Source organism: Ascaphus truei, chromosome 4 (assembly GCF_040206685.1).
Source record: "Ascaphus truei isolate aAscTru1 chromosome 4, aAscTru1.hap1, whole genome shotgun sequence".
Taxonomy (NCBI): Eukaryota; Metazoa; Chordata; class Amphibia; order Anura; family Ascaphidae; genus Ascaphus; species Ascaphus truei.
In genome coordinates, this window is record NC_134486.1 from 171,891,189 (window position 1) to 171,918,618 (window position 27,430).

Here is a 27,430-nt window from a genome sequence, read left to right on the forward strand (position 1 = left end):
ATACAAAATGCGTGATGTAGACTCTGCCATTTCTGAAGTTAATAAACTAGATAGAAAAAATATTCTATGTAAAGATCCGACCACAACTGTTATGAAGAAAAGTGACCCATTTCCATTTTTTGTAACCCAGTACAATGGTCTGGCCCCCACTATAACAAAGGTTCTTACTAAACATTGGGGCATACTACAGAGGGACCCTGTTCTCAAAGAGATTGTCCCAGAAAAACCTCAGATAGTTTATAGAAGGGCAAAAAAACTAAAGTCCCGGCTATCACCAAGTTGTCCCTTTGATGGTCTTCGAGACCGCCATGTTACATGGCTAAGTAACCTTAAAGGATACTATACATGCTCCAAATGTATTGGATGCAAAAATAGTGTTAAGGGCAAATCATTTAAATCAAACAAAACAGGAGTGGTCTACGATATAGAAACATTTATTAACTGTAAGACGGATTATTGTGTTTACTTACTGAAATGCCCATGTGGGCTACAATACATAGGGCGCACAGGGAGACCTCTCAAGAGGCGATTTGCCGAGCATATATACAACATCAAGAGAGGCCTCGAGACGCATAGCGTCTCTAATCATTTCAAGCTAGTGCATAATCAGATTCCTGATGGCCTTATATGTATGGGTATTGAACATCTAAAACCAAATTGGCGCGGGGGAGACAGGCTGGGCATGTTGTCCAAAAGAGAAAGTTATTGGATATATGTCCTGAAAACCTTGTCCCCATTGGGTCTAAATATTGATTTCGATCTGGCATCCTTTTTGAAAGACCCTTAGAATCTGCTTGTTTCATCTTTCTTCAATGTAGTTATCGTTTTCTATTGAATTTGTAAATATGATCAATGTTAAACATTAGGTTTATGTAATCAACTATAGGACAAGTGTTTATTTTATTAATTTAATGTTTTAACATGTTTTAAGTCATTTTATATTTTTTGATATTTTAAAAGGGTAGTAGTGAGGACTGGTTTGACCCTAACAGCACAGTATATCAAGTCAGCTGTTTCTGGTCCTGCAATTACTCAGTTAAGTGACGAAAATGATCGCCGCCCATTTGTGGGCAGATACAAGTTTTAGTGCATGTACTTAAGGCACCAGTGTACTGGACTCCTTCATCTCCTGAGGAAGTGACGTAGCGTCACGAAACGCGTAGAGAGGAGGAGCCTAGTACAGTGCACGTTGTAAGCTGTCACCTGCGTTGCATCTCGTGGTGTGGGGAGAACTTCGGGCGCTGCGCCGCTGACGTCATCGGTTGGCGCGCGACGTCGTGAACAACACACCATCGAGTGGACACAGGCTGCGGACGGCATTCTTGAGCGGCATGTTTGCCCTCGCAAAATGTGAGTGTAACATCGCTGCTTTTTAACATTGTTAAATAAAATTTGCGGAGTACACTAGGCTGTCTTTCAATTTTCTCCAACCACGGTTGTTGCGGTGTATGCTGCTACTGGGACGACGCAGACCGAGTTGAAGAGAGCCACCTTAGGAACCACGAGGGGCCCGTGGAGACCAGGGTGGAGGAAGAGAACCAAAGAACAGATTCTCTCCCCCGAATGAACAAGAAAATATCCTGTAAGTAGGGATTTTCCTCTTCAGGTTGGGGCAATTGAGTCTGTATACTGCGCAATGGTGTGTTTTCTTTATCTGTTATTGCAGACAACATAAGGGAACACGCCTAGAGGAAAATCTACCTCACATTGTTGATGAATCATTCTACCACCAGGACTGACTTTTCAAACAGGACTGTCTTTCGATATGGTACTGTAATTATCATCACCACACTTTGCGCCGGGGACATTTTTTGTATTTGTATCTCCAGCTGAATCTGCCTAAGTTTTGTTCTAGCTGTAACCAGCGTTTTATATAATTTCTTTGTAGGGTTGGCCTTATGGGCTTGTTCTATGGTTTTAATGCTATCTGTAAGTTCTTTGATTTGTGTTAGGCGGGCTTTTTTCCTATGGGAGGCGATGGAAATAAATTTCCCTCTGATGTTTGCCTTATGGGCTTCCCATAGGATTGCTGGAGAGGAGACTGTTCCTGCGTTGAAGAAGAAATAGTCCTTAAGTGAGGCTCTAATTTCTCTTTCTATCTCTGGGTGGTTTAATAACGAATCATTAAGTCTCCAGGAATAGCTTGTTGTTTTTTCAAAGGGGAGTGATAGTGTTAAGGTGATTGGGGCATGATCCGACCAGGTGATTGAGCCAATGTCTGATTCAATGGCTGCCGCCATCACGTTTTTTGTGGTCAAGAAATAGTCTATTCGAGAGTAAGTCTGGTTAGGCGCTGAGAAAAAGGTATAGTCTCTCTGGCCTTGATGTTGGGATCTCCACACGTCCACTAGTGAAAATTCGTTTAGAATTCCCCTGAACGTTTTCCCCATGATCTGGGAGTAGGTTGTACGGGGGGGACCCATCGTGGTTGATCTATCCTCGGTAGGGTTTAAGACCATATTTAGATCACCCCCTACTATCATCGATGATAGATATCCCGGGTCTACGCCCTCGAGAACAGCTTGGAGAAATTCTGTTTGGTTCTCGTTTGGGGTGTATACATTGATCAGGGCAATTGTCGAGCCCGCTAAGGAGCCATATACCACAAGGAATCTACCCTCTGGGTCCACTGTCGTTTTGATATGATTGAATGGGGTGCCTTGTCTGATTAGGATAGCCACACCCCTCTTTTTACTACTAAATGAAGCAAAAAAGCTTGTTGGGAACATTTTTTTGAATAAATTTGGGGGGTCTTGAGATGTGAAGTGTGTCTCCTGTAAGAATATGATGTCCCCCCCTGATTATTTCATGTCCTGAAGGGCCAATCTCCGCTTCCTGTTGTTTTGGAACCCATTGACGTTTAAAGATCTCACTTTAATAGGGGCTGTATTTGCCATTCTTATATTTTATTTTCGTGGGTCTTGGACTCGGGGTCTCATCTTTCCCACTAGTTGAGACCTTGCTCCTGTTTCCTGGGAGTGTGACATATTTTCGTCTATGGGCTTGGTGGGTTGAAGGTGTAACTTCTTTATTGGCCCTTTGCGGCTTGCTGTTGAGCTGCCAAGGGGAGGGGGGGAGGAAGATCTGCTGGGACAGGGTCAGCAGATGGAAGAGAAGTAGGATTAGGCCTTGTACAGGTCCTAAAGTGATATTGCCATGTCTCCTGGAGACCGGCATTCGGACAAATTTGCCCATTCTGGGGTGGGTCCGGAGCCCGAGGCCGGAGTGCAACAGGAAGGTCCTGGCCCGCTGCTGCGTATGTTGCCCTTCGACTTCGACTCGGGGGAGGGGGAGTGACGGGTGAGGAGAGGGGGGAGGGATTTTTGGCCGGGTGTCGGAGTAGAGAGCGGTGGGGGAGGGGCTATAGAGGGAAGAGCAGTGCGGTGAGGAGGTGAAGGGTTGGGGGGGGGGAAAGGGGGGGAGGGAGGGGAAGGGAAAGTAAGTAGGAGGGGAAAGAGGGAGGTAGGTCCGGGTCTTTAGTTGGTCAGATGCAAACCATATTTCACATTTACCCCTTTTACCCCATCTTTTGCTGGGGTATGAAGCTCAGTGCATATTATACATACATACATACATACATATATTAGTACATTTGTTGAAATTGGGAATGGGGAATACATGCGTTTATCATTTCAGTGCGGGTACATTGATTTACGTACATGGTATACATTTGGTATAACGCTTTGTTTTTATCACCACGTGATTCCTAGCGGTTGTCATGGCCACCCGCCTTCCCTCTGTTAGGCTGTATGTTTTATTTCTATCCGTGGGTTAGCAGAGGATGCGCGGGGGGGAACCTGGGTGGATTTCGGGGCGGGTTGCGGGGGGGGAGCATGGGGGGGGCAAGGGAGGGGAGAGAGGGGAAGGGGGGGTGGGGTCTGCTGTTTGGGTGGGTGGCTAACGGTGAGTACAATTATGTCGACATAGCTGATGCCTAGCTTTTGACATATGATATGCATGTGATAATACAGTGTCGATCCGGCAAGACACAGACCGCAACTGGTGTTACTGGAACCTGCTGGTTCTTTCTTAGCGCCTTCGTTTCCGCACTGTTCTCGGTCTGTTGGTTGGAGTGGTAGGAGTTGGAGGCAAGCTCCGGATTCAGCGAGTCTTGTAGTGCTTCTGTTTAGGTTAGTAAGGGGGGGGATAGGGGAGTGCGGGGAGGGGGGGGGAAAGGGGAGGGGGGGGTTACAGGTAGACTGAGGGGGGAGAGGGAAATGTAGGGGGGAGTGGGGGCAGGAGGGAAACGGGTAGGGATGGGGTAGGGGGTGTGCTTCTATAAACTCCTAGCAATTTTGAACTTGTAGGGATGGGGGATAGCTAGTGTCACTCTCGCTTCAGTCCTTACGCACAGCTTAGTGTCATCTATTAGGTTGTAAGGACTCTGAGGACTCAGGGATTGCCTGCGTATGGGGAGTTGTTCCAGGGAACGCAGATGCCACACTTGTAAGGGTAACGTACTTGCAGTTTTGGGGGGGGGGCGATGCCCTACCTGGTGTGGACCTGTGTGCCGGCCTCTCATAGGGCTGATTGCCCTGAGGTGCCGGCTGCTGTTGCTCGGGGGTTGGTGAGGAGTGGGGGCGACGGGGGTAGAGGGGGCCATGGGGTTCCCCATCGAACCTTGCTCCTCCTGTAAGATTCTCTTCCCTCCCCCCTCCCGCAAGAGTGAGCCCCACCCCCTCCCAAATAGAAGGCCTCTTTAATACGGCTCCGGCTGACAGCCTTGTGTCGGTCTTGCGGCCGGCTCCTCTTGGGCGGATGAGCAGCCTTTCATGGTGGACACTCCGGCTTGGCAGGCGGTCTTCTTTATTCTCTGCAGCAGGCAGGTACGGCGTCTCCCTCTGTTATGCTTGATCCTCGTTGTGGCTGGGTTTCTAGTAGTCGCTCTGGTTTATGGGCAGGTATCTTGCTGAGTCCTCGTGTGGCGTTTTTGTGACACTATAGCGCTGAAACTGGGAGAACAGACAACAGAAAGATACGTTTATTATGTCTTTATTTTCTTTGTTTTCGACCTGCGAGGCACTCTGAGGTCCTCACTGAGGGACCCTCATTCTCCTGTTCGTGGGAGTCAGGTGGATCAGCATTCCACGATGGGGGGGGAGACAGGCCCACTGCTTTCGCCAGTCTGGACATCTCAGTCGGGTGTCTAATGACGTGTCTTCCCATTTCTGATGATTATTAGTTTAAATGGGAACCCCCATTTGTACTTGATACCTTTGTCTCTGAGGAGGGTGGTCAGGGGTTTTAAGTCCATCCGCTTGTTGATAGTTTGCTTTGCTAAATCATTATAGATTTGCATATGGTCATCTTGGTAAGTGAGCGGGTCTTTTTTCCTGCAGGCTGTCATAAGCTTCTCTTTGGTGGTGTAGTGGTGTAGCGGTGTAGCGGTGTAGCCTGACTATGGTGTCCCTGGTCTTATTTGGGTCGTCTGACCTTGGCCCGAGGGCGCGATGGGCCCTATCCATCTCAAAGTCCTTTTTGTCCAGGTCTGCGCAAAGAGAGGAGAAGAGCCCTAAGAGGTATGGCTGTAGTTTATCTGACTGGATCGTCTCTGGAATTCCGCGGATCCGCAGGTTCTGTCGTCTCTCGTGGTTTTCCTGGTCCTCGAGGTTATCTTTCAGATATCTAATCTCCATTCCAATACGTAAGATTTCATTGTCTGCATCTGTTTGTGTCTGGAGAGATTCCGCCATTTTAGTTTCTAGTGTTGTCGTCCGTTCAGCGAGGCCTGCTATTTCGTGCCTCAGTTCTGTTACGGCAGCCTTCAGGTCTTGCTGTATAGAAGTGTGCAGTTTGTCTAGCATGCCCTTCATCAAGTCTTGCATGAATTCCCTTGTTGGGATAGTCTCTGGGCTTTGCGCTCGCTCCCTTTGTTCTCGGGCTGCGGCCTGCTGCTTAGGGCCTCGTGTGTTCGTTGGCCCGGCGCCATCTTGGTTTCTCGGGGTAGGTTCCGAGCTCCGCTGAGATGGCGGAAAAAAGTTTAATGAGCCCTGGCCGGGCGGCGCTTTTTGCTTCGCAGCCATTGCGGGGTGTTTATTCTGCTAGGGGTTATGTTTTTGGGGTCGGGTGGTGGGGTGAGGGGCGCTTGTATAGCGGTCTATGCGCGCGGGCCGGCGGAGCTCAGCTCTCACACGTCCATCTTATCTGGCTTTGTTTTTTTATTTTCTGTTTATTTAATTATTTATTTTCCTGTGGGGGGCTGTGTCTTTAAATCAGACCTTCGGCGGCCATCTTGGATGTAGCCGACACACAGGCTGAAACGCAGGGAGCCAGGCAGCACTATTCCCCGCAGGGGGGGGGGGGGCTCAGGTATCACTTGGCCAGGTTTCCCCACTCTCCCTGCGGTCAGCTGTCCGGTCGTCTCTGGGGAGCCTCCCCGTCTGTTATGCCACTATGTTATGCCACTATTCCCTGCGTGTGAGCCCGGCGGCCATCTTAGGTGGTGCTGCTCCTCCACGCCGGGGCTCAATCGGGACTGGAGGGGTACTCTCGGCCTCGTCTCCCCCGGCCCACGGCTCTGCTCACCTCTGTGGGGCTTCCTCCTCTCCCCTCTGGGACCCTGCCGTGTCACTCACCCCCTCGGGGAAGCCGCGCTTCTCCCTGCATGAGCCTCCGCAGCCGAGTCAAGATGGCCGCTCCGCCTTCCCCCTCGGTTCCCTCCCGAGCACTCGAGATCGCCACTGGTGCTGGCGAGTCTCCTACCGGCTGGTAAGCTGCTCCGGGATCTGTCTGCTGTGATAATCTTTTGCGGGGAAGCGGAGAGGGGGGGGGGGGGCTGGGTGGTTTTGTCGGGGGCCGCGCTGAACCTCTCAGCTCCACAGAGTCTCCCTGTCACGCACGGGCCTCAGCAGCTTCTTTTACTCACTTTATTTTCTGCTCCCTTGTTCTGTATATTTGTGGGGCTTAGCAATGTCCAATTTCGTTATTGTTTGTGTTAAAATCACCCCCGTCTCCTGCTGTCTTATAGTGTGGTGTTTGAAATTTATTTTGGCCAGATTGATGTTCGCTATTTCTTTGTTTGAAGTTTTGTCTGCAGGAGCTTAAGACAGACACAGCCTTTGCAGTTAGACTCCAGGCCACGCCCAGGTTCTGATAGATTTAAGTTGAGGGCTTCTGACTTATCACTGTTAATTTTGTATCCTGATATTTTGCCAAATTCCTTTAATTCTTTGTGTAAGTTGGGAAGGGAGATCTGGGGCTGCGTTAATGTTAATATGATATCGTCTGCGAACAATGAGACTTTATAGTTTATTCCGCCAATTGGTACCCCCTGTATATTTATATTGTCTCGTATTTTAGACGCTAGTGGTTCGATTGTTAGGGCGAAGAGGAGGGGGGACAAAGGGCATCCCTGTCTCGTTCCATTTTTAATTTCAAATTTTTTTGCTGTACCCCCCGGGAGTTTCACCACTGCAGACAGGCAGCAGTACAGCGCTCGGACTCCCGCTAGATACGCATTTTTAAGCCGAATTTCTGCATTGTTTTGTCAAGAAATAGCCAATCAATTCTATCGAACGTCTTCTCTGCGTCCAGCCTTAACAGAACCGCTTTGGTAGCTGTGAGGTGGGCATGATCAAATATATTTATAATTTTGCGGGTGTTGTCTGAGGCTTGTCTGCCAGATACAAACCCCACCTGGTCGTTGTGAATTAATCTCGGTAGGATGGGATTCAGTCTATTTGCCAGGATTTTGCTGTATAGCTTAAGATCGTTATTTAGTAGGGAGATTAGTCGGTAGCTCCCACATAGCAGTGGGTCCCTACCCTCTTTGTGGATGATGGCGAGATTGGCCTGGGTCATTGATGGGGGGATTGGGCTGCCCTCCATGAATGAATTGAATAAGCTGAGTAGGTGTTTAGTTAGGATCGGGGAGAATCTTTTGTAATAAACATTGGAGAAGCCGTCGGGGCCAGGGGCTTTTGAGATATTTTTTTTTGTTTCAATTTTTTTATTGTTTTATCAGGGTACACAACAGATAGTAAACTTTGTTGTACATAGATTGGATAAACATTGATATTTGCATATATTAATAAAAACATCCGTATTCCGTTTTCTTTATTCAGATAGGTGTTTATCTAAATGTTTGTATGTCTGAATGCTCGTACGTTTCTGCTGTTATGGTTCTAACTAGGAAGCTGCCGCTTCCGTGTGTCCTGTTTTTAGTAGTATAGTAGAGAAAAGAAAAGGTGGAGAGCAGAGAAAGAGAGAGGAGAGAAAAAAGAAGGGAGATAAGGGGGGGGGGGAGAGGTGCTGCGGGATGGCGTCCAGTTTTGTATATATCCTGCCTTTTCCTTTAGGAATTTATTATGTACCTGACCAAATTTCCCATGTCTTATGGAACTTATCCATCTTTTGGGTCAGTTTTGCCGTAAGAAGTTCCATTGTCTTTATTTCTCGCATTCTGCGGAGTACGGTCTGTTTAGCAGGGGCATTCACCTTCTTCCACGCTGCAGCAACGGAACAACGTGCCGCCGTGAGCACATGGCTCACCATCTTACTCTCTGCTGTGTCTAATTCGTCAATTGGCTTGGCCAGCACCATGGTCAGCGGGTCCACCTCAATCTCTACCCCCAGGTACTCTCAGATTAGTGTTTGAATCATGACCCAGAACACCTGAGTCTTGGGGCAGTTCCACCAGATATGAGCCATGTCTCCTCTTTGCCCGCAACCCCTCCAACACAAATCTGGGGTCCCGGGGAAGATCTGGCTCAACCTATTCGGGGTTAGGTACCAGTAAAATATAATTTTATAGATGTTCTCTTTAATGGTAGTACAAATCGATGTTTTGGATGCTGCCTCCCAGATATCCTCCCAGTCTTCTCTATCAATCTCTATATTTAAATCCTCCGCCCATTTGGACATATACCTGTGTTGGGAACAGCCTGTTGATCGCGCCAGGCCCAGATATATTTCCCAGATCAATCCTTTAGCATAGTACCCTTTCCTGCACAGTCGTTCAAAATTTGTTAGCTGCTGGAAAGCCTTATCTTTGGATACTGTTTGCAGGTAGTGCCTGATTTGTAAAAAGCCAAATATTGGGAGGTTTGTCGTTTGATATTTTTTTTCCAGTTCTTGGGTCAGCAAGAGCATACCTTGCCCAGAGAAATCCTCTGCTATCATCATCTTCAGCTGTTTAAATTTACTGAGTCTCTGTGGGAACCCGCCGGGGGGAAATTCTGGGTTATCGAATATGGGTGTTAATAGGGAGGGGTGAGCCGTCAAGCCATATTTGTCTTTATTTTTGGTCCATACTCTCCATGTACATTTCATTGCTCCCAGTTTTAATGTTTCCGAGAGGATCTCTCTACAACGCACAGTCCACAGGGTGGCCGGGAGTGAGAGGGGTCTCGCGTAGGAAAACTCTATCCCTGTCCAACAGCTTGTAGTTGGGTCATTGTTCCACATTATCACTTGTTTCAGTTGGGCCGCCAAATAATATTTAATGATATCTGGGACTGCCAAGCCTCCACATTCTTTTGGTGCTAACATTATGGTTCTAGCTACACTGGCGACACACTTTATTCGAGCTCGGCTAGTCCCACGAATTCGGGTATACCCGGGTGTATTGAGGTTTGTGACTGTTTTCTGCCCGAGTGCATTGAGGTATTTTCCAGGCAGGGATTGAAGCATTTTATTCCCGCTGGCTGCAATACTGCACAGTATATATATATATATACTGCATTACAATTCATGAATTTATGCCATCTGGTAGACACGCGATGCATTGCAGCCTATTAAATCCTAATCATTATCATTTAACAGATCAGCTGCCCGTCAGCCAGGCATGAACCCAGGCTGGGAAGGCAAACGCAACGGGGCTTGTCAGAGGTGAGGAGCGGCGCATTCCAGGTATCTGCCAGGTACATACTGGGTATTTGCTCGAATAAAGTGTGTCGGTGCAGTACTCTTGGTCTTTTGTTTTGCCAAATGAATTGAAAAATTCTGTTTTGTATATTCTTTAATTCCGACATTGGGATATCAATTAGGAGAGTCTGGAAGTAATACAGAAGTCTTGGCAGGATATTCATTTTGACCGTAGCTATTCTGCCTAACCAAGATATCTGGTATTCATTCCAGCTCTGTAAGTTTTTTTTTAGCCTCTCAAATAGGGGCGGATAGTTATATTGATATAGTGATTTGTACTCCCGTGTTATTTGGATTCCCAAGTATTTGATTTTCGTGGAACTCCACTTATAATTAAAATTTAATTGTAGCAGTTTGGCCTCGGGATTAGGTAGAGATACATTTAATGCTTCCGACTTATCCATATTGATTTTATACCCCGAGATTTTGCTAAATGTATCTAATTGTGAATGTAAATTCGGGAGTGAAGTCAAGGGGTTGGCTAGAGTTAGGATAATGTCGTCAGCAAAAGGGGATATCTTGTAATCCGTATCTCCAATTGTAATGCCACTTATATTGTTGTCCTCTCTGATTGTTGTTGCCAAGGGTTCTATAGAGAGGGCAAACAGAAGTGGAGACAAGGGACATCCCTGTCTAGTACCATTCCTAATGTTTATAGGGTTCGAGTTTCCTCCTGGGAGTTTCACTACAGCCGTGGGAGTTTTATAGAGGGCTCTAACCCCCTCAAGATATGGGCCCTTAAATACGAATTTAATTAATGTTTGGTCTAAAAATTCCCATCTGATCCTGTCAAACGCCTTTTCCGCGTCTAAACGTAACAGGATGGCTTTCGTGGATGAGAGATGTACATGGTCGATTATGTTTATAATTTTTCTCGTATTATCTGAGGCTTGTCTGCCTGAAATAAATACGACTTGGTCCTTGTGGATCAGGCCTGGGAGAATGGGAGTTAGTCTGTTAGCTAGGATTTTGCTATAAAGTTTTAGGTCCGAATTAAGGAGGACTATGGGGCGATAATTACCACACTGTAGTGGGTCTCTCCCTTCCTTTGGTATGAGTGCCAAATTCGCTCTAGACATAGAAGCGGGGATAGCCGTTCCCTCCAGAAACTCATTAAACATATCCAGGAGATGAAGTGCCAAGATCAATTTAAATTTTTTATAGTCTTGATTGGAAAACCCATCCGGGCCTGGCGTTTTACTAGGTTTTAGTTGTGAGATGGCTTCTAGTAAATCATCCTGCGCGATTTCTTTATTTAGCTCTAGTAAGTCAGCTTCTGAAAGGCTTGGAAGGTTACATGACGCTAGGTACTTAGTAATAGCTTCTGCATTTGAGGAGCTGTTTTGGGGGAAGTTCAAATTATATAGTTTGGAGTAGAAGTCTGAGAATGTGGCCGTTATCTGTTTTTCACAATATGTTTTGATGCCCGTCTTTGTTTGTATGACGGATATTTGGGATTTGGTTCTCAGACCTCTTAATTTAGATGCTAATAACCGGTCGGCCTTATTTCCTTTGTCATAATATTTCTGCTTCGTCCACCTCAGCGCCCTCTCCACTTCATCTATTTGTATCTGCCTGAAATCAGATCTAGCCTTGTCCAGTACTTTGCGTAGTTGTTTTGAGGGATTAGCTTTATGTTTATGTTCTAGGAGTTTAACTTTCTCCGCTAATTCGTCGTACAATTTCTGTTTTTGCTTTTTCTTATATGATGCTATGGAAATTATATTCCCTCGAATCGTGGCCGTATGGGCCTCCCATAGCATCGCTGATGACTTTACAGAGCCCTTGTTCAGCGCAAAATATTCTCTGAGCTTTTGCTTAATCTCTATCTCTACATCTATTTGGTTTAACAGAATCGTTTAGTTTCCAATTATATTGATTATATTTATAGAAGGGGAGGGAGAGCGTCAGCGAGACCGGAGCGTGGTCCGACCATGTTATAGAACCTATGTCCGACTGGGAGGTTGCCTGAAAGATATCTTTAGTACCCAGAAAATAATCAATCCTTGAATAGGTCTGGTGCGGGGGAGAAAAATACAAATAGTCCCTCTGGCCCTGATGCTGCGCCCGCCAAATATCTATCAGCGAAAACTCTTTCAGTATGTTCTGAAACCTTTTGGCATTTGTGGTCGTAATGCGTGGGTGGGGAGTACCCAGTGGGCTTGTCCTATCTTGATCAGGTGCTACAACCATATTAAAATCTCCTGCTATCAATAGCGTAGTTCTAGGTTGGGGGGCTAGCTTGTCACATAGATCTCTCAAAAAGTCAGCTTGACCCTCATTTGGGCGTATACAGTATATTAACAAGGGTAATCTCCACATCTGATAGTGTGCCTTGCAGAATGAGGAATGTACCTTCTGGGTCTACGGTCTGTTTTTGAAGTGTGAATTTGACATTTTGTCTAAATAAGATGGCTACCCCTTTTTTTTTAGTGGAGCAAGATGCATAATATGCCTGGGGGTAGTATCTCTGAAAGGTGTTAGGGGGCGATATCGTATTAAAGTGCGTTTCTTGTAAGAATAGCACATCTCCTTTTGTTTTTTTTAATTCTTGTAAGGCGAGCTTTCTTTTGATTGCTGAGTTAAGTCCCCTAACATTTAGGGACACTAGTTTAAGTGTTGTATTTGGAGCCATTTTCGGAGCCATCCAGCAAACAGCTCCAGGGCTTTCCGGATACAGTCGGGTCCCCTCTTTCCCATAAGCTTTAGGCTCTGCGTTCAAATCCTTTCACCAGGTCAAAGGGGTCTCCACTTCTTTGCTGCGCTGGGATGTGTAGATCCTTGTAGCTCCAGGGGCATGCGCCCTCTTTGTGGACAGGTAGGTATGTGTTCCCCGCCGGGGGCAGACCAGCGTTCCTCATCTCGTATGTGTCTCAGAAGCTCGTAAGGGGGGGGGGGGCAATAGGTCGTCCAAACATATAAATTTTGCCGGGAGTAGTCTTTTCCTCTCCAGGTGACATTTCTCAGTCCTCACCTGCCTGGTTACGTTGGGTGGCTATTCTCTGAGAGGAGCGTGGTCCCCTCTCTGTTGGCCTGTGATCTGGGTCTCCGTCCGTATCTTCAGGGGCAATTCCACCTCCATTCTTGTGGGGGACACCGAGCCCCTTTAGGAATCTTGGTATCTCTTCCGGGTAGGAAAGGGTGTGGAATTTGCCTCCAGCCTGGGCCACAATTTTAAAAGGGAATCCCCAGCGATATTTAATCTTGTTGTCCCTTAATTTTAATGTGAGGGGTCTGAGCTCTCTCCTGCGGTCTACTGTACATTTTGAGAGATCACTGTATATCTCAATATGTACATTCCGGAACTGGATGTGTCCTTTCTCCCTGCTCGCCGTCAGTATTTTCTCCTTTGTGGAGTAATAATGGAACCTGACCAGTATATCTCTGGTCCTCTTGGGGTCCATGTACCTAGGTCCGAGGGCCCTATGGGCTCTGTCCATCTGTAGCTTTTAAGGAGTTAGGTCAGGTACCAGATGAATAAAGAGGTCTGATAGGTATGTGCTCCATCCCAATTCTGGGTGCAATTACCAGGATCCCCCCCTCAGTCCACTCCCTGTAGTAACATAAGCACTTTATTCATGCTATATATTCTATTAGCCTGTGTGCAGTTATCTGGGATCTGTGGAAGATTAACATCTTGTCTTCCTGTTTACTTGCCTGATAGGTATGTGTGCAGCTGTTCAGTCTCCACTGTTTCTGGGACATACCTCAGTCTCAAGTTCTGCCGCCGATCGCGGTTTTCCTGGTCCTCGGCACTTTCCTTGAGCCCTCTGATCTCCCAGTGCAGGCGGTTGATCTCGTCCTCCGCGGAGAACTAAGCCTGCTCCAGTGTTTCCACTGTGTTTGCCAGCCCATCTGTTTTGGCCGTTAGGAGATTCAAGTCTGCCCTTAGGGTGTTAATGGCTTTACCCAAATCATCCCGAAACTCCTTCCTCATTCTGGAGATTCAAGTCCGCCCTTAGGGTGTTAATGGCTTTACCCAAATCATCCCGAAACTCCTTCCTCATTCTGGTGAAGAGGTTTACTAAATATGTTTTGTTCACATCTACAGTATGTTTTCAATTACCTGCTCGTGCGCCCCGCTCGGGCCCTCCAGCGTGTCAGCTGAGCCGCCATCTTGGGAGGTCTCGCAACTCCCCGCGGTCCGCTGGCTTTGTGGGAAGTAGCTCGTCACTGACTGCTGAGCTGCCTTCTTATTTTTGCCGCTCATGCTGGCTACCTTCCCCTCCGCTTGTATGTATTTATTGGGGGGGTTTAGATGTAGAGATGCCGCAGGAACTGTGGGGTCTTTTTAGTGCAGTAAGATAGGATTGTTTGTTTAGTCTAGTACAGCTTGTCTGGGTAGATATGGGGTTATTGGACCCAGGGGTTCTGGCCTTAGGGCTGTGTTTCTGACCTGCAGGTCGTTCTCTCTGAGGCACCTTTGTGTGGTGGTGGTGCTTCCACGTGGTGGTGCTCCCCCAAGATGGCCGCCTCCTCCCTCACCACGCTACTGAGGCCTATGGCTCCCTTCACTAGTGGGTCCCCTCCCGGTGTTCTTCACTCCCAGCAGGGCCCTAGGTCAGGTTTGTACCTTTTATTTACGTGTGCCGTCCTGGGGGGGGGGAGCTGGACCCGTAACGGGGGGTCTTCGCTCGCGCCTTTCCTCACGGCCTCAGGCGGCCACAGCGGGCGCATCTCTTACCCCACAGGGGGTCGGGGGTTCCGTCCCCGATCACCGCTGATTCCCCTCTATTCTTGGCTCCTCGGGGCGCGCGGAGTCCCGTCGCCTCTCGTCTCCGGAGTCTCTCCGTCAGATTTGAATTTTGCGGACTGCAGAGGGGAAAGTCCCGCACCAGGGGCAGGGGGTCTCCGACACAGCTCTCCGGGACGCCGGAGCCAGCCACTTCGGAGCCCAGCTAGTCACCGGAGCAAAGTCTTTGGGGGTTCACTTAGGGATTCATCCGCTTCTCCTGATTATTTTATTATTTAATATGCTTCGTTCGTGCTATTCATTCAGAGGGGGTCGGGAGCGTCTCTTTCAAGCTGCCATTCCCCTTGACGTCACCGGAAGTCTCCGGCTTTTGAGATTTTTAATGTTTTTATTGCGTCCGCCAGCTCTTTTTGGGTAATTTTTGCGTTAAGCATTTGATTCTCCTCTTCTGTCAGTGTTGGTAGGAGGCAATCGGACAGATAATTACTAATAGGTTCAGTGGCTGGTGTCCCCGTGCTCCCACCCTGAGCCTTGAGGTTATAAAGTTTAATATAAAATGCGGTAAATTCCTCCGCTATTTTCTGTTCGTTATAGATTATTTCTCACGATTAATTTTTTATCGCTGTGATCTGGGAACGCTTCTGTATACCTCTTAGTTTGCTCGCCAAAAGTCTGTCAGCCTTATTGCTCTTGTCATAGTATTTCTGACAAGTCCATGTAAGAGCTTTTTCTACTTCTTCCATTTGGGCTTGTTTTAGCTCATTCCTGGCTGCGGTCAAGGTTTTATAAATCTTTTTCGAGGGGTTGGGTTTGTGCTGTTGTTCCAGCTTAATTATTTTAGTTGTAACAACTAGTGACATACCGCTCACCTCAATATTGAATACCAACTCTATGATAGGGATGACAGACATACATATATAAGGAGACAAAGGATGCTCCTAAAAAGATCCCACTTTAATGCACAGCAAAGCCGAAAATAGTCCACAGGTATAGTAACCCACTAGAGTAATGGTAAGGCTATAAGGGTACAATTAAGTAACCGCTCCCAACACTGTGGGAGGACAATTACCACTAAAATGCCCTAGGGCAAAAATAATAAATGATTTATTGATATTCAGAAGTCGACGCAGTAACACACACTCAAAATAACCATAAAAACAATTAAAACATAATTTTGGTGGTTTTGGTGATATTGAATGGGGTTCCTTGTCGGAGCAGGATCGCTACTCCCCGCTTTTTACTGTTAAATGACGAGAAGAAACCCGTAGGGAATACATTGCTAATCAATTTGGGCAGCTCTTGGGATGTAAAGTGCGTCTCTTGGAGGAAGATGATATCTCCCTTGGACTTTTTCAGCTCTTGGAGTGCCAGTCGTCTTTTTCTATTATTATTCAGGCCCTTTACGTTTAGTGATACAAGTTTAATTGCAGACTGACTAGCCATTTGGGCGAGAGAGTTTAGTGTCCATCGGGGTCTCGCCCTTCCCACCGGGGAGATCCTGGTTCGTTGGTTCAGAGAACCTTTTTAACGCTTCTTGATGGTGCTGTTTGAGTATGGGTGTCAGGCCCGCCCGACGAGGGGTTGGGTGGGAGGAGGGCAGGGAAGGTCGAGAGGGGGGGGGGAATAGGCTGCTGGGACAGGGTCAGCAGCAAGAGGCAAAGTGGGACGAGGTCAGCTAAGGACCTCCAATAAGTACGGCCGGGATTGGCTACCGGCATTTGGGCTTAAGGCCCAATGGGGGGGAATCCGATGGTTCAGGCATGGGCGTGCAGGGAAGGTGCGGACCCTTGTACTTGCTTAGTGTAAGCTCTACCTTAGTTTAAGAGGGGGGGAGGGGGGAAATGGGAGGGGGGGAAAGGGGTCAAAGGGACGCAGGTCCCGAAACGCGTCAGAGTTACTATGTACTCCTTTTGACCACTTAATAAACCTTTTTATATCCGATACTGGTTTGCAGCCCCCATTGTTGGCACGGTTGTGCTCCGCCACTGTACCCTATGGGACTACTCTCTGCAATTACATCTGGCATGACGCACCCACTAATCAAGGACTGAGCTGTGCTTCAAGGGAGTTCCTCACATTGATCGTTTGATTGGTATGTACTTTTGTTTTGCTGGGGGTCTATACAGGACCTTTATGGTATATATAGAGATCTGTGTTAGCCGTCCAGTGTAACTAGTACACTCCTATGTTTATATCATCCTAATGAGTCTCCTTAGCTCTTATACATGCTCTAATGCCTTGGTTACATATTTTATTACTCTGAATATGCATGTACTGTATGTTCCTAGGACAGCAGAGCCCTGAATATTGGGATAATATCCCTCACCTACTACGGTCAAGCTTATAGGTTTTGGACATGGGGAAGGCGTGGGGAGGGGAGGGAAAACTCCTAGCATAGCCATAACATGGAGATCTTTCTGACAATCCTTAAAACCAGTGTAATAAACGTGAGAACAACTCTTAACAAGCTCAGTACATGAAAAGCATTATAACCTCTCTTTTTGTCAGTCGGTCAAGCTTATAGGTTTTGGACCTGGGAAAAGGGGGGGAGATGGGGGGGTGGGGAGATAGGGGGGAGGGGGAGACCTGGGTTGACAGGTAACACAACAGCACATTGCATTAATGTTTTTAGGTATCATGCTGAACATAAATGGAATACTTCCTACGCTTGCTGGTCGGGGAAGAGGGGGGGAGGGATGGGGCTCTTACATTTAGTGAAGTTAATATCCGAGGATCCTTATGACATTTCTATTTGATCTACTGCTGCGGCCAAGTTTATTCGAGCATTTGCCCGTTCTTGGCCGCAGCAGTAGCCTGGCGCGCGCCCGAGAGTGACGGGCGCGCGCCGAAGCAGCGGAAGAGCGCCCTCCGATCGGGGCGCTCTCCCTACCGCTGCCGGGTCCGCCGGGTCCCCCGGAACCCCCTGCCGCTGTCCCGCGATCGCGGGACACCAGGGCTCCCTCGGGGAGCCCCTGGACGCGCGTGCAGGGGGCGCACGCTCCCGAAGACGCGTGACCGCGCGTCTATGACGCGCGGCACGCCGAGGGGCGGCCACTAGCAAGCCGGGAAATCTCCCGGCTTGCGGATCTGGCCGCAGTGTGATTAAGTGTGTCGGTAGTGTTTGTGGCCCGCCATGTGCCTTCCTCAGAGGGTTTGACAACGTATTTTATTACTGCAGGCAGCATCATTAGTATGGGGCCGTGCGGCCATATCTTCTGTCGCGGAAGGGCAGGCTTATGGGCTTTGGAGCGTGAGGGGGGGAGGGGGAAGGGGGGGAGAGAAAAGGGAGTACATTATATTATAACACATACAACTTTTCTCAACTTCAACATTCATCAACTGAGGAACAGGTTTTTTTTTTTTTTACATAACTCAACTGTGGCATAGGGACGGCTTAGCACTAGATCCATGTGGCCAGCTAATCTAGACTGCCAGTTACTGTAATAGTGTCACTGACGCTGCTTCCATTATCGAAGTCATTTGGGCTTCCTGTCTTGTGCAGGGCTCATTAGGCAGCTTCCCAGTTAACTAGTATTTCCTAGTCCGGGGGGGTGGGGAGGGTAGCAACAGTCGTACGAACCGAGCCTGGGGTCCATAGTCCTGTACCCGGGCCTTAGACAGATTACATTTTGCTACTTACAGTTAGTAGATCGCAGTGCTGTTGTCGGAGCATCGCACTCCCCCCCTATTCCCCCCGCTAACCCCTAAAGCCCAGCCGGACCTCAGCACTCTTCAACTGCCATTCGGTCAGCGTCAAAAGTTATAGTAGCTTCAGCTGTGGGTTGCCTCCGATCGTCAGGGGTCGGATTCAGAAGTTATGCGTCTGGCTGGGTCTGGTGTGGTTCTTGAGCCGTCATGTGCTCCCGTCTTCGCTGTGGACTACGGTGCTTCTCATCTGTTCTTAGACTGCCTTGGCGCCGCCGTTCTCCTCGCGGGACGGGTGCTGCGTGGTTCCGCGTCCTCCCGGTGCGGTGGGTCTTGTAGTTGCTCCGTTGTCCAGGAAAGCAGCGGGGTCAGACCAAGGGCTTTCACGAATGGGGCCATGTCCTCAGGGCGGCGGATGGTTAGGAATTTGCCGTCATAGCTTACCGTAAGCTTGAACGGAAAGCCCCAGCGGTACTTCACCTCCTCCCGGAGGAATGAGGTCAAGGGCTTCATTTCTCTCCTTCGGTCGACTGTTATCCGTGACAGGTCGTTGAAAATTTGGAGAGTTTCATTTTGGAAAGGTAGTGACTCTTTCCCTCTGCAGGCGGTGATGATCTTCTCCTTTACTGTATAGCTGTGTAATCTTATGATTACATCGCGTCGCCGGTTGGGATCTTCTGATCTGGGAGCTACCGCCCGGTGGGCCCTATCCATCTCTAGGTCCATGTCCTCTAGCGGGCCGCAGAGCGATGTGAACAGTTCCGCAAGATAGGGACGAAGCTGGCCAGGTAAGACCGTCTCCGGTACATTTCTTATGCGCAGATTCTGGCGCCTGTCCCTATTTTCTTGGTCTTCCTGCCCGTCTTTGAGACGGGAGATCTCCTCTCCTAGCCGGATGATTTCTTCCTCGGCTGCTGTTTGTCTTGCCAGGGACTCCTCCAGTCCACCTTCCAGAGTCGTTGTCCTCTCTGTTAGGCCAGACATCTCCTGTTTAATCTCCGCTACTGCTGCTTTGATTTCTGCCTGCAGGGATGTTTGGAGCTTGACATGCATGGTGGAGAATAGGCTCTCCAGGTAGGATCGGGTGATCGGTTCCTCTATCTCCATTTCAAGAGTTACATGGGCTTTCGTACCCATATTTAGAGCTGCTTGCGGCTCTTGTGAGCCTCGTGGTCCGCCACCCTCTTGATTTGCTGGACTCTTCTGTGTCGTGTGTTTGGACATGCTCCGATCTCTCCAAGTAATGGGGGTATGTTTTTGAGCCGTGAATTTCTGGTTTGGGAGCGTTATTTATTAAGTTTTAGCCGGTGGGTCCGCGGAGCTCCCCTCCTACACCCCCACTCCTGATGACATCATCGGAAACCCATCCCTTTAACACATTTTTAATGGATCATCAACATTCAGTATTGTCATAGACAACTTAGGATCTGGCTGTGGTTTTTTTTTTTTTAGGGAAGCTGTGTCTTTAACTGAAACGGGAGGCGGCCATCTTGGATCCAGATGGAACGCAGGCTGAAACACATGAAGATAGCTCCTACTCAGAAAGCTCTTATTCAGACCACAGCTCTGATCAGACCCTCTCTTCACAGTGGGGGCGCAGGCAGGCTCAGGAGGTATCAGGTAGGGCGCAAGAAGGCGAGCTCAGACGGACCTGAAGGCTAGGCTGAAGGAAAGCCCAGTATCCTTCTCCCTCTGTCCCAGGACCGTGGCTGCCTTTTTGGGTACTGGGGGCACTTCTTTTGGGGCTAAGGGGGGGGAGACCGCTCCCCGAGTGCACAGTCTCGCCTTTGTGGTGTTAGGTGAAAGTTCGCTGGCTTTCTGGAGTGGTTTTTTATTTATTAATATTTGTCGGTGATCTTGTCAGACGGGGCTATCTGGGAGCGCATACCAGCCCGGCGGCCATTTTAGCCCCCACACAGGACCAAGTTAGCAGAGGCCTCTCACTCCTCGTGCTCACGGTCGCTCCTTCATCGACAACCTCCTTCTGCACCCTGGGAGGGTCCCTAAGCGCTCACTTGCCGTTCCGTTTGTTTTTACTGATTTTTTAATTATTTTCTATCTGGTAACGGCCTATTAGGCTCCCTGTGGCAGAGGAGCTATTCTAGCCTGCGACCGTTTGGTTTGGCTCCTTGGCCACGCCCCATCTATAAGTCACCATTTTTAATTTTAATCGGGTCTGGGTTATCCCCTGGCAATTGAACTAAAACTATCTTGGTCTGATATTATGCCTGGACTCCTAGAAACGAGTCTTTAAATCCAAATTTCTGTAGTACTTTATCTAAGAATGGAAAAAAAGGATTAGTAATATACAAGGCGCCAACATGAAAGGATATAATCACCACCAGGAGGAGACCGATGAGGCTTCCAGGTGATAAAGATGTGCTTAAAAAAAGAGTAAAAAAACACAGAACATAGTGTAATACTGTTAAAACAAACAACATATACTATTATTAATTATATATCAGCTGAGATCAAGGGTGAATTGAAAATAACAACATTTAATAAAATAATTAAAACACTGGACATACAAAACATATACAAATGAAAATTACAATGGGTAACAATTAAGGACAATTAATATGGGACCATGTAACAGCTGCACTGGGTGGATTGCCCACTCACCGGACGAAAGATATATATATGCAGTGGATAAATCTGAGAGTATCCCCTCTCCTTTTTCCAGCTGCCACTGCTATCGCATCCGCATCAGGGCCAGGGAGAAGGTTGCAGCACGCCAGACTGTGTGTGCCTCTCTGGATCCTCGTTTCCCCGCAGCTGGGCAGGTGTAGCTCAGTGAATTGGTGCAGCTCTCACCGCTGCTGCGCCGAGTGTTGGGCCAAAGGGGAAAGGCTATGCACGCTAGACAGCGTGGGACTCCCTCCGCACTGGCGTTCTCTCCTCGCGGTAGTTGGAACTTTGCAACAGCAGATTCGAGCGGATTTACTGATAGTCAACAGTGGATTCGTCACGGAGCTTGCAGGCAATTGCAATGCACTGGTTCAGGTCCCCACGGATTAACCCTACGCGTTTCGAGAGCGAGCTGCTCTCTTCCTCAGGGGTTCTAACAATGTGTCCCACAGTGTCCTCTTATATAGGTGTCCAAATAGGTCCAATTAGCACCCTAATTTAATTGTTGCACATGCGCAATCAACAGTGTGTGGAAATCAATGTCCTTTTACTCACACATGCGCAGTGGTTCTCAATGGTGGAAAAACAAATATAAACATGTTAAAAATAACGATCTCAGCTGTATATATATATATATAAACATATTAACATATTATAATATGTATATGATGAATTATAGCACTAAATTGGTGATGTTAAAAATAAAAATATAAACCATACGGTGAAAAGTGTCTTTGTGCAATGTGTTATAGTGAGTATTAAATAAAAGCACTGAAAACAGTTGCTGTGAGGAATATTTAAATTGAGTTTTGGAATAATGTATATAGAACATATAAAGTGTACTATGTGATTTTAAATAATAATCTCCTATACAATTTGTGATTAGATACTGTGTATTAATAAACAATGAATAATTTGTCATATAATATTTGTGTAAAAATATATATGTGTGGTGATTCACAAAATTATAACAGGTGAATGGGTGTATATATATAATGTAAAAAAATTAAGTTAAAAAAAATAAATTTTTTTGGTAAATATATGTGCTTATAAAGTGACAATGTTTATCCATTTAATATGAAAACATGATATTTCTACCAATATTTTACATAATTTGAAGTTACACCAATTAATAAAAATTACACCAATGAATAAAAAATGTATACAATACAATATTTATACAATAATATTTATCATCTTTATGCTAATTGTATGCAATACAATACTTGTACATTAATATCATATTTATTACACCCTTTAAAGCAAGAATCAAGAATACAAACAGAATGGACAATCTATTATTTGAATTACATAGCCAAAAAAGGTTTCAAATCGAAGTCAACGTTGAGGCCAAGTGGGGATAGGGTCTTTAGCTCGTAAATCCAATAAGACTCCCGTCTCCCCAATTGGCCTACAGCGTTTCCTCCTCTCCAGTTTGGGGTGATGGTCTCAATTGCCGTACATTTCAAACCAGTGGGATCTTGGTTGTGCACTTGTTGAAAATGATGGGATACGTTGTGCGTTGTTAACCCTCTTCTGATGTTATATATATGTTCATATATACGTCTTTGGACGGGTCTGGTAGTCATACCCACATATTGCAGACCACATGGACACTCCAAGAGATATATTACAAATGAACTTTTACAAGTGATGAGTTGTTGAATAATATAATTTTTGGATGTCTTATTAGATGTGTATTGAGATGTTTTAGTACTATATTTGCACGCAGTACACCTATTACATGGGAAGTAGCCTTTGTTTGTGACATTATTACGTACCTTTGGTTCTAAAGATGGGCAGCTAGGGGCTAATTTGCGTCCGATGTTTGGAGCTCTGGTAAATACTATCTGAGGATGTTCTGGCAATATCCCTTCAAGTTCTTTATCTTTTTTGAGGATGGGCCAATATTTTTTAAAAATTTTCCTTATATTTGGTGCCATCTGATTGTATTGTGTTATAAAACTAATATTAGCATTTTTGTTTTTATCTTTATTCTTGTACTGTAAAAGATTAGATCTTTCCATCGCTGCCACTTCTGTTATCGTATTGTCAAGATCTTTTGAAGAATACTCTCTATCCAGAAATTTTTGCTTAAGATCTTTAGCTTGACTTTGAAATGTTTTGGCACATGAACTATTCCTTTTGAGTCTGATAAATTGTCCCTTGGGTATATTTTTAACCCAAGAGGGATTGTGGTGACTGCGTGCATGGAGATAATTGTTTGCCTGTACGGGCTTGAAATAAGTGCAAGTTGCTATTTGATCATGATCGGCCGAAATGAGTAAACTTTATCTAAGAATACCCAATCTATTCTATCAAACGCCTTTTCTGCGTCAAGACTTGAAGGATGACTTTGGTTCCTGTGAGGTGTATATGATCTACTATATTTATTATTTTCCGGGTGTTATCTGAAGCTTGTCTACTGAACACAAATCCAACCTGGTCGATCGGAATCAGTCTAGGTAGAAAGCCAACCAATCAGGTATTACAACATCTGGTTGTGCGGTCGACATAGAAGGTGGAATTGGGTTCCTTTACATAAATGAGTTATGATGAAAGGAGTGAGCACTGCAAAAAATCCGGACTGGAGGCGGGTTAAAAAGCAATGAAATTTATTGAGGCATGTAGCCTAAGAAAAATACACTCACAGCACGCTCCTCTGATGCGTTTCGTACCGTAGGCACTTTGTCAAAGAGTGTTGAAACATATACCTGCCCCCTTTAAATATAGGGCAATTCATAATTTGTTAATTCAGTGCATCTGTGTCCCGTCAAGACCCGCCCCCCGCTGACATCACTAAGCACGTCACTGAGGTGGGCAGTACAATTGACAGGGAATACCTTAGTTCTCCGCCCTCCTCTCTCAGTGCTGGCTCTTGGCCGAGAGAGTGGATCAAAGGCATGTAGTGTCTGCCCCGCCCACTCCTGACATCACTGTCAGTGTGTAGAGGGAGCTGGACTGCAGCCAATGCCTGCCCACCTAACCAACCAATCCACAGCACTGAAGAAAGTAAACAAAGGCAAATGGACCTAACAAATGAATAAACATATAACTGCAACAGGGGATGTTTTAAATATATATAAATAGTAAAGATGTTGTAAATTTGACACTTGCATAAGTAACTAATGTTAATGATGAAAACTTGGGTTTAAATACATATCACTATATGTTTAGAACTTAGAACAAGAATGTGACAAAAATGTGTTGAAACACACCAAAATATATATATATACAAACCACACATAGAAAATATTGAACAATGGTGAAGTGATACATGACAATGGGAAATAATAGAAATTATAGACTAAAGCAGTAAAATTTCGGGCATTACTGAAATCCCTACTCTCTGATTGGTCAGAATTCCGGGCATTATTCATTTGGTAATGCTGGAATTTTTGACAACTTCCAACTCACCTCAAAGCAGAGAAGTAGGGGCTCGCGCTGAGAAAAAACCTGGCAAGTTTAAAATTTAACTGCAGCACCTCTGCTCTCCTCACTGATCACATTGAACACGCAGCACAAGCAGCCTCTCTCCCCCTCAGACAGCTGCTAGTGCTGTCAGAAGCTGCTGTGTCCCAACTGGTAACTTTGTTGCTTGCAACAAAGTAATATTTCTCACCACATCTATTGCCTGTGCTACTGTAAGGTAATTTGTATTTCTTTTTATTTAGTTATAGTTAATATCACAGTCCCCCCACTTCTCTCCCACACCCCCCTCCACCCACCTCTCCCCCTCCATTCTCCCCTCACCCCTTTTCTCCCCTCTCTCTCTCCCCCCTCACCTCTCTCCCACTCACCTCCCTCTTACCCTCACCACCACTTCTCTCTTCCCCCCTCCTTCACTTTTCTCTCCCCCCCTCACCTCTCTCTCCCCCCTACACCTCTCTTCTCCCCCCCTACACCTCTCTTCCCCCCTAAACCTCTCTCTCCCACCCCTCAGCCCTCGCATCTTCTACTTTACTACTTTTTCCTTCACAGGTATATACTGTACACTGATAAAAACCAATGACTACAAAAATGTATCTTTTTTTTTATGAAAAATTAAAAATGAAAACAAAAGCCTACATTTAGCCTCGGGCCTTCAACTCTTCCAGCCAGGGAATTATTGGCCAGTAATGCCCTGTTCTTCGGGGATTATTACTTAAATAATAAAAAAAAATAGAAAATGAAAGAATTTTATTATAATACATATAACATATTACATTATTGCTGTAAGGGTTATGGAAAGGGGGGTGCTGACGCTGTAAGGGGTATGGAAAATATGTTACCACGGGGGTGCGGACACTGTAGGGGGTATGGATAATATGTTACAAAATATGTTAAAACGGGGGTGCGGACGCTGTAAGGGGTATGAAAAATGTTACCACGGGTAGGGTGCTGGGGTAGGATGCTGGATCAGCCTGAATGCTGCTTGGTCCTTCTTGGGAACCACTCCCAGTAGTGAGATCCTCAGTTTGGGTAGAGGAGGCTTGGCGAATGGACCCGCCATTCTTCCTTTCTCACCTCCCGCGCAACGTCGCTGTATACCCTAGCCGATTTTCAAATTAAGCCCAAACCCTGATCCTTCTCTGTGCTCAAACGGGATCCTGAACCCCTCGGTAAACCTGGCTGGGAGCAGCCGGGCCGCTTCCCTATTGGGGTAGTTTTTCAGCCATGATGCCAACCAATTGCATCTCAGCCACCCACCCCACTGTGCATCTGCTTTGCCCCAAAGGCGCACAGCCTGATGGGGCTCCCCAAGAGAGGCACCCCTCTGCAAAGGACCAACATGCTAAGGGTTAACATGTGCTTGTTCTCTGTGGTACATCAACCCCACCCACTGGAATGTTAACGAGCCATGAGGACAAAAAGAGCTTTTGTTCACAGCTGCATTGCATCTCAGCCACCCACCCCACTGTGCATCTGCTTTGCCCCAAAGGCGCGCAGCCAAAGGGTGTGAACCGTTTGCTGCCGTTCGTTGATGTTAAAGCTGCTCTATTTCTATCTCAAACTCCTATGCCCTTTATCTCCTGTACCCAATTTTCCAACTCTATCTGTCCTATGACATGTCTGTGAATTCACTGTATAACCTCTGTTCTTTTAATGTAACCATGTATTTTTTTATAACTATGTGCCTAGGACATACTTGAAAACGAGAGGTATCTCTCAATGTATTACTTCCTGGAAAAAAATTTTTAATAAATAAATAAACCTTCCAGCGATTATTGGGGATGGCGCCTTCCTGCTCAGTGAGAAAACCTAACAGCGCTCAAAGGAGATAATAAAGTGATAAGTATAAAGTGACTTAAACAGTGATAAATAAACCAATATTGTGCAGATAAATCGCCAATAAGTGCAATATGTGAAATACAAATAAATGCTGCTCTAAACCCTTAGAAGGATGTTCCACAGGAATCCCTCTTGCTGGAACTTGTGGAAAGGAAAGGGGAGCGCAACTTGTTCGATGGTGAATATGTGGAATAAAAAATGATACAATAGATTATACAATAGTGCAACACAGTCTCTGTAGGAATTACTTCAAACTCAGTTGATCTCTATAAATTCAGAACTCACATTCTTTCATAAGTAAACGAGCATTTAACCCATAATATAGAGAACAAAGTCCTTGGCGCACTATCAAGTGAATAAACCTGATATAATGTTCCTGATTCTGTATCTGAGAGGAACAGTTCGTAGATTTTCACAGGTGGTCCTCCTGATTTTCTCACGATGGTAGGTATCTGAAATCAAAGAGGACAAGAGACCATTGCGCAGTACTCTCTGGTCGTGGGGATCTCATCCACACCGCTGCTAGCTACTTACATCTAACCAGATGAAGGCAGACCTTGAAAGGTATCTTTAGCTGGTGGTCTCGATCGCTGAAAGGGTTGGATTAGGGTCTTCAGATATATTTCGCCCGCTCCACACAGATCAACCGCAATGCCCAATTGCATATAGGAAAATAAAATTGCCAATGGTGTAGTACAGTACTATTTATTAAAACATTAAAAGATCAAAACAGCTAGTGCACTCACATGCTTGATGACCTTACTACACGTATTACAACGTGCTGTCCGTAGGCTTGAGGGGCTGTGCCGTGGTGTGTATGGAGGCTGGATCCCACGTGTACCTCTTCCTTGCGGCCGCAACTCAGAGCGCCAGGTCCACCTCAGATGACATCACCGTCCACTGCACCCTCAGCTGGTTCGAGCACGCAGCAATGCGTGCAATCTTAGCTCCACCCTACGCGCGTTTCGTGACTCCTGACGTCACTTCCTCAGGGGTAATGGAGCTTCAGTGCTAGAATGGGCTATTTAAGCATACAGAATGCCAGATCGAGGGCCCTGATAGGATAATTGATTCTTAAAGGGGCATCTGGCTACGTAAAAATGACTACAGTGCTAGTTATTATGATACACAATTATGACCGTAACACTAACTTATCGCATAATTACAGGTATTCCATAGAACATCCAAAAAATGCAATAATTCTACAGTCAATTATACAATGATGCAGTAAAAATACAGAGAATACAATAAAAAATATAATAACATGCAATACATTTAATAATTAATTTATGCAAAACCTGCTGAAAAGAATTCTACTAAAAATCTACT